This window comes from Leptodactylus fuscus, chromosome 5 (genome assembly GCF_031893055.1).
Source record: "Leptodactylus fuscus isolate aLepFus1 chromosome 5, aLepFus1.hap2, whole genome shotgun sequence".
Lineage (NCBI taxonomy): Eukaryota > Metazoa > Chordata > Amphibia > Anura > Leptodactylidae > Leptodactylus > Leptodactylus fuscus.
The window spans coordinates 27637763-27654462 of NC_134269.1; positions in this window are offsets into that span (position 1 = coordinate 27637763).

Here is a 16700-nt window from a genome sequence, read left to right on the forward strand (position 1 = left end):
TTGTTCACTATTCATGTAATACTTTGGGAAACATCAAGGATACGTTACAAGGCTTACTGCAGATAGAAACATTTACATGACTGGATCAATATGTATTGTCTATAGTTTCTTGTTCAATGTAAGTGGGGGGAAATTACAAAAATACACAATTATGTATCATAAAATAATATCATTTGTAACATAGGGTACAAATTCATACTGTTACAGCATTGGTGCAGGCCATCACAAATTTAGGACCCCTGCACATGCAAATTTTGCGGGACCCCATATTCCTCACCTATGCAGCAACATCACCCTATGAGATCCATCCACAAGGTAATTTGTGAATGGCTGATCTTGGAAAAAGTGTGAGTGTCCTTTTAAGGGGTGTGGGCTTTATAAAAGGGCACAGCTAAATATTTTCAGACCCTTTAAAGAGGACCTTTCACCACCTGGGTCACATGCGGGGTAATACACCGCTAGAAAGCCGACAGTGTGCTGAATTCAGCGCACTATCAGCTTTACCGTTCTGTGCCCCTGGTGAAGAGCTATCAGTTGCCTTACTGTAGCTCTTCACTGTCAGAAGAGCATTTCTGACAGTCAGTCAGGAACGCCCTTCCTAACAGTAGCGTCTATTGCACTGTACTGTGAGAGGGGGCGTTCCTTACCGCCCAGCCATGACGCTGAGCAGTGAGGAATGGCCCCCGCTCAGCGTCTTGGCTGGGCATAAGGAATGCCCCCTCTCACAGTACAGTGCAATAGACGCTACTGTTAGGAAGGGCATTCCTGACTGACTGTCATAAACGCCCTTCTGACAGTGAAGAACTACTGTACCAGCACCGATAGCTCTTCAGCAGGGGGCACAGAACTGGAAAGCCGATAGTGCGCTGAATTCTTTAAATTCTTATGCTGTCTGTACGCTGAGGAGGATGCAGCACTTACTACTCAGCTTTGTATAACTTTTTACCTCGCTGGCTGGATTTCTTGTCACACTGAGGAGCTTTCCATACTATCTTGGAGTGTGTCTGTACCTGCTGAGGAATACTAGTTTCTGAGTCCACACATTTGAAAAACGGCAGAGAGCCCGAAACGCATAGTGGTTTTATTTTTGGACATCAATAAAGAACATTTATCAATATAAGGTGAAGCACGGTGATCATTATCCTTTGATCCTATTGGCAGGACAGAAGAAGACACAGGGAGAGGGCGTTCCAGAAGAAGATAGAGGCGTCGCTGGAGAGTTCTCTCAAAGGATTGGGGATGCCCCCAGTGTTGCTTGAGCGCTGGGGACTGCCCCCAGTGCTGCGAGAGAACTCATTTGCATACCGAAGAAAACCTGGATTTCTACTAGAGATGAGCGAGTAGTATTCGATCGAGTAGGTATTCGATCGAATACTACGGTATTGGAAATACTCGTACTCGATCGAGTACCACTCGCTATTTAAATGGAAAAATGTGATGCAGAACCAGCGTTGGTTGGCCGAATGCTATACAGTCGGCCAATCAACGCTTGTTCTTCTCCTACCTTTAGAAGTCTTCTCCGTGCAATGTCCCCGCGGCATCTTCCGGCTCTGAATTCACTCTGCCAGGCATCGGGCCTGGGCAGAGCTGACTGCGCATGCCCACGCTACAAGAAAATGGCTGCTTTGACTGTAAGTGGCCATTTTCTTGTAGTGCGGGCATGCGCAGTCGGCTCTACCCAGGTCCGATGCCAAGCAGAGTGAATTTAGAGGCAGAAGACGCCGCGGGGACGCTGCACGGAGAAGACTTCTCGGAGAATCCAGCTCGACCCTCACTCGTGGACTTGGTAAGTTCAATTTGATCGAATATTAGGCAACCCCTGAAACGAGCATTTTCCCCCCATAGACTATAATAGGATTCGATATTCGATTCAAGTAGTCGAATATTGAGAGGCTACTCGAAACAAATATTGAATATCGAGTATTTAACTACTCGCTCATCTCTAATTTCTACCCAAAGATGGCGCAGAGAAGACTTCTAAAGGTGGGAGAAGAATATCCTTTCTTAAGGTTATTCCTATGTGTTAGTCAGAAAAAAAGGGGTATCCAGTGATAGGATCCCTTTAAGTTCATGAATGGCTGGTCTTGAAAGGGATTTTTCTAATATTGTTATTAAAAAAAATTCTTCCTTCATGTAACACGTCCTCCTGAGGGGAAGGTGGTCTTTACAGAGACTCTTTAGCTATTTCAGGGGGTTAGAAGAGGGGCATTGTCCTCTGTGATGTCCATAATCCTAAGAGAACCAGTGGTCTGGGGCTGTCCCATCAGAAGAAGGATCCAATATTAATGAAGGAAATGGCAATCTACTTCACAAACTCCATCCTTGTGCATGTCTAATAAGATACTTCAAAGATTTTTTAACATCCTTGTTTCTTAAACTATAAATGAAAGGGTTAACCAATGGGATGACATTGGTGTAGAGAATGGTAGTAAATTTACGCTGACTTTGCGTTCTTAGCCCATTTGGTATAAAATATAGAAGTAATATGGAGAGATAGAATACACTCACGGCAATAAGATGGGAGGCGCAGGTGGAGAAGGCTTTATACTTCCCTTGTACAGATCGAATTTTCAAAATGGAGGAAATAATGAAAGTATAAGAGGTCATAGTGAGCAGAAAGGATGTAAAGAAGAAGACTCCATCGGAAAATATTATGGCTCGAATTACAGATACATTTTTGCAAGACAGTTCTACTAATGCATTTATGTCACAGAAGAAGTGATCGATGATATTCGAGAGGCAGAATTCATTAAAATATAAAAGAATAGCAATGGCAATGGAAGCGATAGATCCGACGATCCAAACGCCAATGGAAGAGATTATACAAAAGTTCTTGCTGAGTAACTGGAGATAATGTAATGGTTTACAAACAGCGACATATCGGTCATAGGACATAAGAGCGAGGAGATAATACTCACACCCTGCCGATCCCGATGACAAGAATAGCTGTGCTGTGCATTGAGGCAGCGGTATCTTACCATTGTCTTCAAGGAACATATGGACTAGATTCGGAGAAACTGATGTCGCACTTATAAGGTCCAACGTGGACAGACTGCAGAGGAAAAAGTACATTGGGGTTTTCATGATGGGACTGAGACATATAAGGGAAATCAGGAACAGATTCGCCAGCAAGGTTATGATGTACGAAAGGAGAAAGAATAAGATAATGGGCCATTCCAGATCTGGAAAATCCGAGAATCCTTTAATGATGAAAGTAGTGAATAGGCTCCGATTCTTCGACTGCATAACTCTGCTTCAAGATATGGAAATAGAAAAATGAAAACAATACTGTAATATAAAAAATGAGAAAGCTCATCCAATGTCAGACTAGGGTATCCTGAGCCCACAACCTCTAACAAAATTGTAAGAATTAATAAAAGAGAACTCTAAATCCCATCAATACTTGGTGTGACCTTTGCCATTTGCTTTCCATCAATTCTTACCGCTACATTTGCAGACAGTTTTTGGGCAGAACCCGGCAGGGAGGTAGTCCCCGCCATCTTGGAGAACTAAGAACAGATCTATGGTGGATGTAGATTTGCTCCAATCCCTCTGTGTCTTCTTGTTATCCCAGACAGACTGGATTATTTTGAGCTCAGGGCTCTATGGGGGGGAATGTCATCATTTCCAAGACTATATCCTGAAAGCAGCATCTTTGCCTAAAACATATGCACATTATTTTCTGTATCACAGGACATAATACCAATAAATACGAATAGTCACTCCAAGTGGGAAATACTGGACCATTGGGACCATCATTGTGTCAGAGTCTTGGTCCATTGACAGATCCTTTGATAGGCTAGTAGGTCAGTTTGGCCTGGAATCATCACTTACAGTATAAGCCCCATTAAAAGCCACGGAAAAGTCATCGCAAAAAGTCAAGTTAAAGTTTTCCTATGACTGCTTATTTATTCTTGATAAGTTTCATGTTATACTGTACTAAGTCTGATGTAATAGTAGATATTATATCGCATGGCTCATCACTAGGTTAGGACATAACATTGGATATCTCTTGGGATCCTGCTTGTAAAATCTATAGCAATTATGGAAGGTTCCAGAGATGGAAGGTTGTCACCCAGTAATGTGTTCTGGTAGCCAAATTTTAGGACAGAAGGAATGTTCCACCTAATATTGGGCAATTGATGTCCACTTCATTGGGGGGTTTGCCTTCCTCTGGATCAACACTGTAGATCAATAGGTTGGACTTGATTGGATCTGCCTCTATTTTTAACCTGATCAACTACAGTATGTAACATGTTTACAAGGACCCTAAATGTGAGCACTGAAGAGCATGAAGCTCCATGGACTGCAATGGTTGCCCCTGTGTTTATCTTAAAATGCAAGGGAGAGAAAATGGGCAGAATTGTAACGTCTCTGCCTGTTCTGGTCTTTGTGCCACCCTCTGCTCTCAAGCTGCGGTGCTGTAGGCGTATCCAGTTTGGTTCTTTGCTTAGTGTTTTTCATTGCACTTTGTAAAAACTGATCTATCTCCGTAATTGAATTTCCACCACACCCATCTCCTGCACCTTGTCTCCTTCTGTTTATCAAATGGCTGACTGACAGCCTGTCTACCAATCAAGCCTAGGGCAGGTCTTGGGCTTTCTATATACAAGAGATCGGCCCTCACTGACTTGCGGGCTATTGAAACTTTGTCCTATAACCGTGTCCCTGCTAAGCTCCTCTATCTGCTACTATTGTATTACTTACCTTACATTTTGACTACTCTCTTGGATTTTGATTCTGTACTGTGTTTCTCGACTGTTACTAGACCCTTGGCTAGCTGACCTCTCGTTGTTGTTGTTTGTCATGTCTTCGTTCTGTGTTGTCACCCATCTACCAGTTGCCACCTATAGCTTAGGATAGGACCGGCAAGCAGGTAGGGACGGTGGGGGGAATTCAGTTTAGGGCTCACTGTTTAGTCTGCCCTCCCCCAGGGTTCACCTGCAGCTACTGGGGAACTTCTGTTTTAGCAATTCCCTTACAATAATGCAAAATATACTGCATAATAGTGTCAATTATTTTTTTAATTGATTAGAATATTGATATATTAACTGTATAATATCTGATGTTTTTCCTAAATGGAAACGTGAATCTATAAACCATCAAGGGTAAAGTGATTGTAGACAAGTGATGTACATGGAGGGGTCAGTAGTGCACCCTGGGAGAGAGAACGATAAGGCTGAGGTTTCACGTTGTAGAAAAGCTTTTGTTTTGAGCCAGGTATATCTCTATCACTTATATAGTGCTGCCTGTTTTCATCCCTTGACACAACTGTATCCACCGATGGGTTAAATAGGGAACTCCATGAACCTGTTCTGAGAATACATCTGGTCAGACATTAGAGAGGTAAAAGAAGGTCCTTGCGATACAAAAATGATGCCGCGACTCCATCTCCATGAGCTCAGCTGTGTCTCAATACAATACATGCAACATATCATATAGATCACTGTTATACCCCATATAGTAAGCAGTAAATTATTGGCACCCTTAGCCCTACCCAAGACAACCAACAAATAATGCCTCGCCCTAGACCAGTCAGTGACATTAACCCCTTAAGGTTGTCACAATCAGTATGAATTTCTTTTTCCTATTTTCTCTTACCCGAAATCGAAGTCTTTTACAGCCCGAAAAATATCCAATAAAATGACTCATTCAAGAATATCAAGAATTATTACATAGAAATCCTAATCATGTAATGTCGATGTGGAGAGAGAGATGATGTGCACATCATAAAAAAATTCTAAAAAAAATTACATATTTCCATCGAATATTCCTAGTGAAGAATTAAAGCTCCGGAGTCACAGAATACATTACATTCATATCATGTTACCTTAGCATTTGGATCATTCTAAAATTTCCTTTGAAAGACATGAGTAGCGAACATGATGTAGCTCTGTGCCGAGACCCGAGCGCAGGAGTTTTTATTACCATTGTATCCCCATGGGGTTGTTACAAGTAAATCCTTGAAGACTTAGAGGGTATTTTAAGAATACGAGTGCTCAGAAGTAATTAGTGTTGTGCCAATTTCTTTGTTGTTTTCGTCTTTGTTTGTTTTTTATACCTCTGTCCTAAGGGATGCGAGAAAATCTCCAATTATTCAATACAGGTTAATAGGATCAGATGTTCGAATTGATACATGTGGGAATGTCAGAATTATCTTATAAAGGAATTACCCCATAACTTGTTTTCATCAAAGGACCATTTCACGTTTTTCATTCTTGTGTTTGGTGAAATTTTTTGTAATATACTTTATTAATCTATTTTACTCCTTGTACCATCTGTATCAGGCTGCCACTCATTCAGTGCCATCTTGGAAATGGATCTCTTTTGTCAGGGTTTGGGTGAGGTAGCTTGGAGGATTTAATAGGATGCATCGGGCATTGATGGGTGGAAATCCTGGCTGAGCCACACTGGATTCATCTTGACAAAGGTCAGTCTCTCCACATTTTGGGTGGACAGATGAGTTCTCCTTGGGGTAACTATGTCCCCCGCTGCGCTAAACACCTGTTCTGATATCACACTTCTTACCGGGAAGGACCGCTTTTCCAGGGCAAACTCGGTCACTTGCGGCCACAAATCCAGTTTGTCTGCCCAGTAGTCCAGCGGATCTTCAATGACGGGTGGCAGGGCGCACTCCATGTGTGAAGTTTAGAATCATGTAATGTATGAAAAAACATAGTTATCCTTTAAAGGTGAATGCTAGATATACAGTGTTAGCCAAAAGTATTGGCACCCCTGCAATTCTGTCAGATATTACTCAGTTTCTTCCAGAAAATGATTGCAATCACAAATTCTTTGGTATTATTATCTTCATTTAATTTGTCTTCAATGGAAAACCACAAAAAGAATTGTCAAAAAGTCAAATTTGATATAATTCCACAGCAAACATAAAATGGGGTGGACAAACGTATTGGCACTGTTTGAAAAATCATATGATGCTTCTCTAATTTGTGTAATTAACAGCACCTGTTACTTACCTGAGGCACCTAACAGGTGGTAACAATAACTAAATCACACTTGCAGCCAGTTAAAATGGATTAAAGTTGACTCAACCTCTGTCCTGTGTCCTTGTGTGTACCACATTGAGCATGGAGAAAAGAAAGAAGACCAAAGAACTGCCTGAGGACTTGAGAAGCAAAATTGTGAGGAAGCATGAGCAATCTCAAGGCTACAAGTCCATCTTCAAAGACCTGAATGTTCCTGTGTCTACCGTGCGCAGTGTCATCAAGAAGTGTAAAGCCCATGGCACTGTGGCTAACCTCCCTAGATGTGGACGGAAAATGAAAATTGACGAGAGATTTCAATGCAAGATTGTGCGGATGGTGGATAAAGAACCTCGACTAACATCCAAACAAGTCCAAGCTGTCCTGCAGTCCGAGGGTACAACAGTGTCACCCCATACTATCCCTCAGCGTCTGAATGAAAAGGGACTGTATGGTAGGAGACCCAGGAAGACCCCACTTCTTACCCAGAGACATATAAAAGCCAGGCTGGAGTTTGCCAAAACTTACCTGAGAAAGCCAAAAACGTTCTGGAAGAATGTTCTCTGGTCAGATGAGACAAAAGTAGGAAAAGGCATCAACATAGAGTTTACAGGAAAAAAAGAGGCCTTCAAAGAAAAGAAGACGCCCCCTACAGTCAGACATGGCGGAGGTCCCTGATGTTTTGGGGTTGCTTTGCTGCCTCTGGCACTGGACTGCTTGACCGTGTGCATGGCATTATGAAGCCTGAAGACGACCAACACATTGTGCAGCATAATGTAGGGCCCAGTGTGAGAAAGCTGGGTCTCCCTCAGAGGTCAGGGCTCTTCCAGCAGGACAATGACCCCAAACACACTTCAGGTCAGCACTAGAAAATGGTGGTGAGAGAAAGCCCTGGAGACTTGTAAAGTGGCAGCAATGAGTCCAGCCCTGAATCCCATAGAACACCTGTGGGGGGGGAGAGATCTCTTGGGGGCAGTTTGGAGAAGGCCCCCTTCACATCTCAGGGGGGACCTGGAGCAGTTAAAGAAGAATGGTCTAAGATTCCAGCAGAGCCTTGTAAGAAACTCATTGCTGGTTACCGGAAGCGGTTGTGCGCAGTTATTGTGTCTAAAGGTTGTGCTACCAAGTATTAGGCTTTGACTTTTTTTCATTCTCTTTTGTGTTTTTTCATTGCAAGCAAAATAAATGAAGATATTATTACCAAAGAGTTTGTGCTTGCAATCATTTTCTGGAAGAAGACGAGTATTATCTGACAGAATTGCAGGGGGGCCAATACTTTTGGCCAACACTGTACAGTATGCTATAATAATGTGTAAGTATGTGAGTATATATATTATTAATACACTCATATAAGTATATATATATATATATATATATATATATATATATATATATATGGCTTATATATGGTATATGAATGTATATGTGCTATAACAATGTATATGAGTGAGTGTATGGCTATACATTATATGAGTATATATACTATTCATGCATTCATATATATATATATATATATATATATATATATATATATATATATATATGGCTTATTGTTATGGTTCCGTGTGTATTTATAAAAATAATAATTAACATAACCAGAACCGCTAAACTGCAGAAGACTGCAGCGAGGTTTATAAGCCCAGATGGGCAGCCGTATGTCTGAATATGAACCACCAGTTAAAACTGCACTGGCAGTGATGTTGTGCGGCACCAATGTAAACAGGTAGCAAGAGACTCTCTCCAGTTAACTTCACTGGAAAGCGTGCCTGTGTATGGCTCTATTCACACAGAGTAACGCCAGGTGTCATTTGTGTGTAATTTGTGTGTGTTTTACGGCCGTCATAAAACGTTTACATAGAGTTCTATAGGAAATGACGGCCGTAAATTACATTGGGGTTTTATCCGCAGCACTGTTTAGCTGCCGGGCAATGTGTTAGGCCTTATCCTTATAGTATGATGTACAGTATATTGAGATGTTAAAGAGGAGCTTTCACCTCCTGGGGCACATGCGGATTTATACACCGCTAGAATGCCGACAGTATGCTAAATTCAGTGCATTATTGGCTTTCCCGTTCTGTGCCTCCCGGTCAAGAGCTATCGGTGTCGGTACCGTAGTTATGTAGCTATTCAGTGTCAGAAGGGTGTTTCTGACAGTCAGTCAGGAATGCTCTTTCTCACAGTAGCATCTATAGCGCTGTGCTGTGAGAGCCGGGAGGAACGCCCCCTCCCTCTGCTCGCAGTACTCGTCCATAGACGAGCATTATCAGGGAGGGAGGGGGCGTTCCTCTCGGCTCTCACAGCACAGCGCGATTGGCTGTGCTGTGAAGAAGGACGTCTCTGACTGAGTGTCAGAAATGCCCTTCTGACCATAGAAGAGCTACGGTACCGGACCGTAAGCTCTTCACACCGGGCCCAGATCGGGAAAGCCAACAGTGTGCTGAATTCAGCGCACTGTCAGCTTTCCGGCAGTATATAGAACTGCCTGTGGGCAAAATGGTGAAAGGTCCTCTTTAAGGATTAGGCGCAACAGTGAGACGCAGTGTTTTTCATTGAGCTTTTTGAGCAGCGCCCCGTTATCCTCCTGTCTGTGTCTGTTCTGTCACATGGCCTCATTTCTGACAATCCTGTACCTAAATAGTCTCAGCTATCACATGAGGTGCAGGACTCCCAGCAAGGAGGCGCTGGCATGAGACTAAATGGACACTAGTGGCGGACAACAGAGTAACAGGGACAGGTGAAGGCACTTTTTATTCATTTATTTTTTACTTTACACCTCCCTCCCAGAACATGGGTTGCTCCAATTCCTGGAAAAAACTTTAAATGATTTATCTATCTTTGTAATATTGATGGTCTGTCCTTAGGATAGGCCATCAATATTACATCTGCGGTGATACAACAGCCAGGACCTCTGCAGATCAGCTCTTCCAGGACAGTGTGGCTACAGGTAATGGTAACATTTCTAGGAGCCACGCTGTTAACTTTCCATACAGTGCGTACCAGTAGGTTTTGGTAGGGCATTGTTGCACATCATATGGCAGGTGAGCAGCATGACTCCCGACATGTTATTATTACCTTTAGCCGCCCTGTCTCAGTATCGCTAATCTGCAGGGGTCCTGGCGGTGGGCCCCTTCAAACAATTCCACTGGTGGGCCCTAGACACCCCAGTCCGACCCTGGGTGTCAGAATATGCCAACTCTAAGAAAAAAAAATTGCAAAGTTTTAGATCTTTCTTAAGGGATTAAAAAAATAAATAAAACTATATAAATTTTGTATCCTGGGAATTATACCGAAACATAGAATATAGATCACATGTGATTTTGGCTCGAGAGTGAACGCTATAAAAACAAAGCCCATATGAAATTCACACAAATGCACTTTTTCTCCAATTCCACCCAATTCTGAATTTTGGTTAAGCAATATTTTAGATAAATTGCTCATTTTTACTGTATACTCAGTGGAGTAACTAAAGTTTTGTGGGCCCTGAAGCAATCTTTTGTCCAGGGCCCCCTACCTCATCCCTATAGTGAATGTTTGACAGTGATGGTTACGGTATAAGGAGTTTTATCCACCTTAGTGTGGTTTGGGTCATCTGTGGGTCTCCTTGGCTTATGGGCCAGATGGAAGCTGCAATCTCAATACAGATGCCAGTGCTTGGGCCCCCTAAGGCTCATGGGCCCTGGTGCACTCTCTGCACCCCATCAAGTTACACCCTGGACAAGATGTTGTTATAGTGAACATTACTGTTGCTGTTCAATATTCAATAGCCATATCTGTTGCTACTACTTCAACATTATCAATCCTATCTTGAAATTAAAGGGATTCTACAATTAAAGCAACTTTTTTTCCAATTAGCAGGTCGGAATAGCCTTAAGAAAGGCTATTTGTCTCCTACCTTTAGATGTGGTCTCCGTCGCGCCGTTCCTGTGAAATACCGGTACTTATCGGTATGCTAATGAGGTCTCGGCAGCAATGGGGGCGTCCTTCTTCTTCATCTGCCTTCTCTCCTTGTCTGTCGTCTTCTTTCTTCGTCATGTCTGATGCCTGTACTGCGCATGCTCAGTAAGGTCCGTACAGCCCTCCGACGTGCGAGTGAACTCATCCCGGCGTCGGAGGACTGTACGGACCTTACTGAGCATGCGCAGTACACTCTGTTTGGCGAAGATGTGAGGAGCGTAATGCGCATGCGCGCAATTGCAGCCTTGAAAATTAACCACCGGCATGCGCAGTCAGCTCTAACAGGGTTTCGCTGTCACATCCGACTGCGCAGGCATCAGACATGACGAAGAAAGAAGACGACAGACAAGGGGAGGAGGCAGATGAAGAAGAAGGATGCCCCCATTGCTGCTGAGATCTCATTAGCATACCGGTAAGTACCGGTATTTCTAAGGAACGGGGCGACGGAGACCACATCTAAAGGTAGGAGACGAATAGCCTTTCTTAAGGCTATTCTGACCTGGTAATTAGAAAAAAAAGTTGCTTTAATGGTAGAATGCCTTAAAAGTACTTGAAAGGGATTGAATACAGTCCTAGGAGATCTGAGAGAGCCATACAAGACTTTACAATGCAATCAGAATGAAAATATTCAGGCCAAAACAAATCTGACAGTAGAATGGAACCCAAGATGTATCTCAAGATTTTTATTACAGCAGGAGTGCATTCTCCTTGTATAGGACTGGAAGCACCATCTCTTTTACAAATCCTGTACTTGCGCATGCCTGAGAAGGTGCCTTAAAGCTTTGGTTACATCTTTGTTTCTCAGACTATAAATGAAAGGGTTAACCATCGGGATGACATTGGTGTAGAGAATGGTCATAAATTTGCGCTGACTTTGTGTTTTTATTCCATTCGGTATCAGATACAGGATTAAGATGGAGAAATAGAATGCGCTCACAGCAATAAGATGGGAGGCGCAGGTGGAGAAGGCTTTATACTTCCCTTGTACAGATCGAATTTTCAATATGGAGGAAATAATGCAAGTATAAGAGGTCATAGTGAGCAGAAAGCATACAAAGAGGAAAGCTCCGTCTGAAAGCATCAAGGCCCAAATGACAGAAATATTATTGCAAGACAATTGTAATAACTCATTTATATCACAAAAGAAGTGATCGATGACATTTGAGAGGCAATAGTCATTGAAGAGGAAAGTAACCGCAATGACGGAGGTGGCAGAAAATCCCGCAAACCAAACGCCAATGGAAGAGATTATACAAAAGTTCTTGTTGAGCAACTGGGAATAATGTAATGGTTTACAAATGGCGACGTATCGGTCATAGGACATAACGGTCAGGAGATAATACTCACATCCAGACGATCCAGCCGAGAAGAAAAACTGTGCCGTGCACCATGACAGCGATATCTTAGCATTGTCTTCAAGGAACATATGCAGTAGGTTTGGAGAAACTGAGGTCACACTTATAATGTCTATTCCAGACAGGCTGCAGAGGAAAAAGTACATTGGGGTTTTCATGATGGGACTGAGACATATAAGGGAAATAAGGAACAGATTGGCCAGCAAGGTTATGATGTACGAGAGGAGAAAGAATAAGATAATGGGCCATTCCAGATCTGGAAAATCCGAGAATCCTTTAATAATGAAAGTATAGAATAGGCTCCGATTCTTAGATTCCATTTATCTGTTTCAAAATAATATGAAAAATATAGATAAATGATTAAGTAATTAATTAACAAAAATAAATAATCGGGATCGGATGGAAAATGATCGAAAATCAGATTTTAAAAACGATCCTGAAATCTCAAGATCAACTCAACCCTACTATATATATATATATATATATATATATATATATGTACATGTATTGAGATAGTCAGGACCTATAAGTATCTGGACGTGATCCTCAATAATAAACTAGACTGGGCTGATCACCTGGAGGCGCTGCTCAGAAAGGGCCACAGCAGACTCTACCTGCTCAGGAGGCTGAGGGCCTTCGGAGTCCAGGGGACACTTCTTAGGGCCTTCTTCAACTCTGTGGTTGCTTCAGCCATCTTTTTCGGTGTGGCCTGCCGGGGGAGCAGTATATCAACCAGGGACAGAAATAGACTTGACAGGCTGATCAGGAGGGCCAGCTCTGTCCTGGGGAGCCCCCTGGACCCAGTACAGGTGGTGGGTGACAGAAGGATACTGTCTGTGGTGACCTCCATGCGGGAGAACAAATCCCACCCCATGTAAGGGACCTTGATGGGACTTGGAAGCACTGTAAGTGACCGTCTGCTTCACCCCAAGTGTGAGAAGGAGCTATCGCAGGTCCTTCCTTCCAACCGCGACCAGGCTGTATAATTTACATCAGACCAAGCGAAGATCACTCCGCACAGAGAACTAATGATTATGACGATGAAGTCTTCCTTCTTTCTTCTTCTATTCCTTAGCTGTTATGGACTCCTAGTATATCTTCTCTTCTCAGCATATGTGTGTCTACTTCCGTAGTATATTACTGTGTATTATCCTGTATCTGTACTACTATGCTGCTGTAACATACTGAAATTTCCCCACTGTGGGACTATTAAAGGATTATCTTACCATATATATAGATATACTGTATCTATATATATCTATATATATTCATTCCAGAAACTAGCTAACCCCTTTGATCATATATATATATATATATATATATATATATATATATATATATCAGATAGCTAGTTTCTTAAATGAATTTTTCCCAATATTGTTAACATTCTGAGAGCCACACTGCTTACTCGCCATACAAATTGTTGTCAATGGAACATCGCAGATTTACCGACACCCCCCGCTACAGTTTGTACTGGATTATTAATTTTGAAAATTCAAAACACTCCCATTTTAAAATCATTTTCAATACCACCCCAAAATATGGAACAAAAAATTTGCACAAAGTCAGAAAGCACCAAAAAAACTACAGCTTACCCCACAAAAACCAAGCCCTCACTCATCTGTTTCAGCAGAAATAGAAAAAAAAAAGTTGTGTGGTTTAATATTTTATGCAATGAATTGGCAAAGCGAAAAAAAATCATTAATGTTGTGAAATTGAAAAAAAAAAATACACCACAATCGCATCATTGTGTTACAGGTTTTGTTTATGTAGCGTTCATTGAGCAGTGGAAGTCATTACAAATGCAGTGACACCAAATGTTTATGCATCTGATAAATAAATAAAAATCTTCGAAAAAAAAATAAAAATTCTTTGCATGTTAATATCATGACACCTTACATGTTATCTACATGTCTTTGGAAAGCCTTCTTTTTTGTGGGGCGAGCTGTAGTTTTATTAAACCATTTTGTGGTATGTAGGACTTTTGATGACTTTTCATAAAAAAATATTTGGGAAATTGAATTGACCAAAATATGGCAATTTGGCTGGAATACAGCTTCAAGGCTCCAATCCAACTCCTTGTTTTTCTCCTCTGTAGGTGAAGATTATTCCACTAGAAGGAATCCGTCATCTCCAGACAAAGAAACCAAGTGTAGATACCGAGATCTCAATGGCCGGATCAATGGAGACGCTTCTTTTTACAAAAAGATGAGACAATTGCTAAACCCATGTATATAATTCAGCGTATTTACTTATGTAAAATGTATCCCTGAAATCGAGGAGAATTGCAATAGCGATCTTGCTCTACGCAGACATTCCTCGGTGTCTGTATTGTATTACAGCCTAGATGAGATTTCAGCAATGCTCAGTCATGTGTTACAACAAGCCGTTACATTGAGGATTATTTCATTTATTTGCAAAGAAGCATCGCCAGTAATCCGACATTTGAGATCTCGCCATCTGGATTTGGTTCTTCATAATTTGACCCCCATTGAGCTAGAAAATAGAGTTCTGTAATAGGGATGTTGACAATCAACCAGCAAAATGTTATAAAAATTATCTTGAATATTTGTTATTTCAGAGAATATTCAAAATTTGGCAAGAATCATATAACTTACTATTCCCTCTTGTACAATGCAAAACCTTTCTACTAAATGATCTAAAGATCCAGATTAATAAAATAATCGAATCCAGAACAAGTTACCTGAGCCTTTCTGTAAAGGAAATGAGCAGCGTATATCATGCCTGCACAATATTGCCGATAGCTGAGAGCAGGAGTTTTTATCACCATTGAAATCCCATAAGATTTTTTTTTTTTTTTTTTTTTTTTTTTTTTTACAATTGATTCCTTGAAGAATTATGTGATATTTTAAGAGCCTCAGCAAACATAGCAAATTAATTCTGAGCAATCTTCCTTATCTTTTTTTTTTTTTCATATGTATATTTTCTTCTTGTATGTCCCTGATTAAATGGATGGCTGTAAGAGTAGACCCCACGTAGCGTAAATGTGGGAAAAATTGTGGTGTTTTACAGTCAGGGCAAAATGGATGAGATTCTAGCGAATCCCATGCCCACTTTGCAGTAAAAATTACGGTGCAGACATGCCGCAATTTCCAAAACTGGGGAGTTTTTGAAAATCGCAGCATGTCAATTATACCTATGGAATTGCCAGGCGCCGATGATCCCCCTCAGCTCCAATTGAGGAGAACGCTGTGACTTCTGGCTACCTTCATAGCTCTTGTTGTTTTAGAATTTTGCAACAAATTAGATTTTCTTTTTCCTGGCATGTTTAAATTTGGCAAACTGCCAATTTGGATTAAAGGTTTTTTCCCATCTAGTGTCAGCACTTTCTGGAGCAGATCAGATAATATGCAATTGCATGTACAGAATGGTCTGAGTGTTAGCTGAGTGAGAGATAACAGATCTGGGACCTGAGATAAGCTGTTGCAAGAGCAGTGTAATATAGTATGTGAACATAAATTCATAGTTGTGAAGCCACGTCATTTACCGGGATAAAAACTAGCCTATGTGTTAATCAAGGTTACAAACTATCTATGTGCCAAATTTCATACAAATCTGTTCAGCCGTTTTTGCGTGATCGAGGAACAAACATATAGTAGGATTAGTAGGATCATCTAATTTTTGACTCCATACAATGTATAGTACAGGGATCTGACCCACATAGGAGAGCCGATAAGATATTTATGGCCTATCTGTAGAGACAGAGGGTTATCTGAAGGAAGTTGACATCACGTGGCAAACTACTGATTTTACTATTGTTGCTCGGGAAATTAGATGGCGGCCCCTTGACTTGAATGGAGAGCTCGAGTCCACCAAGGCGAAATTCATTCTTACAAAGTTGCTCTGTGTTCTGGTTCATGCAGGAATATGGGTGGACAGGGACAGATCAGAACGGAAAGAAGAACAAAACTTTGAAAATTCCTTTTAGACAAATAAATGTATATTTATTTTTATGTTCTAGAAAGAGTCAATCTGGTTTTAGAGTAAATACCCCAAATCAGTTTCACTTCTTTTTGTCATCCAATGCTTATGAGTTGGTGATTACCTGACCCATACCTTCCAAGTGTCCCTGTTTTGGAGGGACAATCTCCATTTTATTACGTAGATTGTGAGCCCCATATAGGAATCACAATGTACGTTTTTGTTTTATTTTTCCTATCAGTATGTCCTTGTAGAATGAGAGGAAATCCATGCAAACACGGGGAGAACATACAAACTCCTTGCAGATGTTGTTCCTGGCAGAATTCGAATCCAGGACTCCAGCACTGCAAGGCTGAAGAGATAACCACTGGGGCATCGTGTTGCCCCCAATCTCTATTTTTCACCCAAGTCCCCCATTCCCTCTTTGCTTGTTAAATATTTTTCATTATGATATTGGAAATAGACA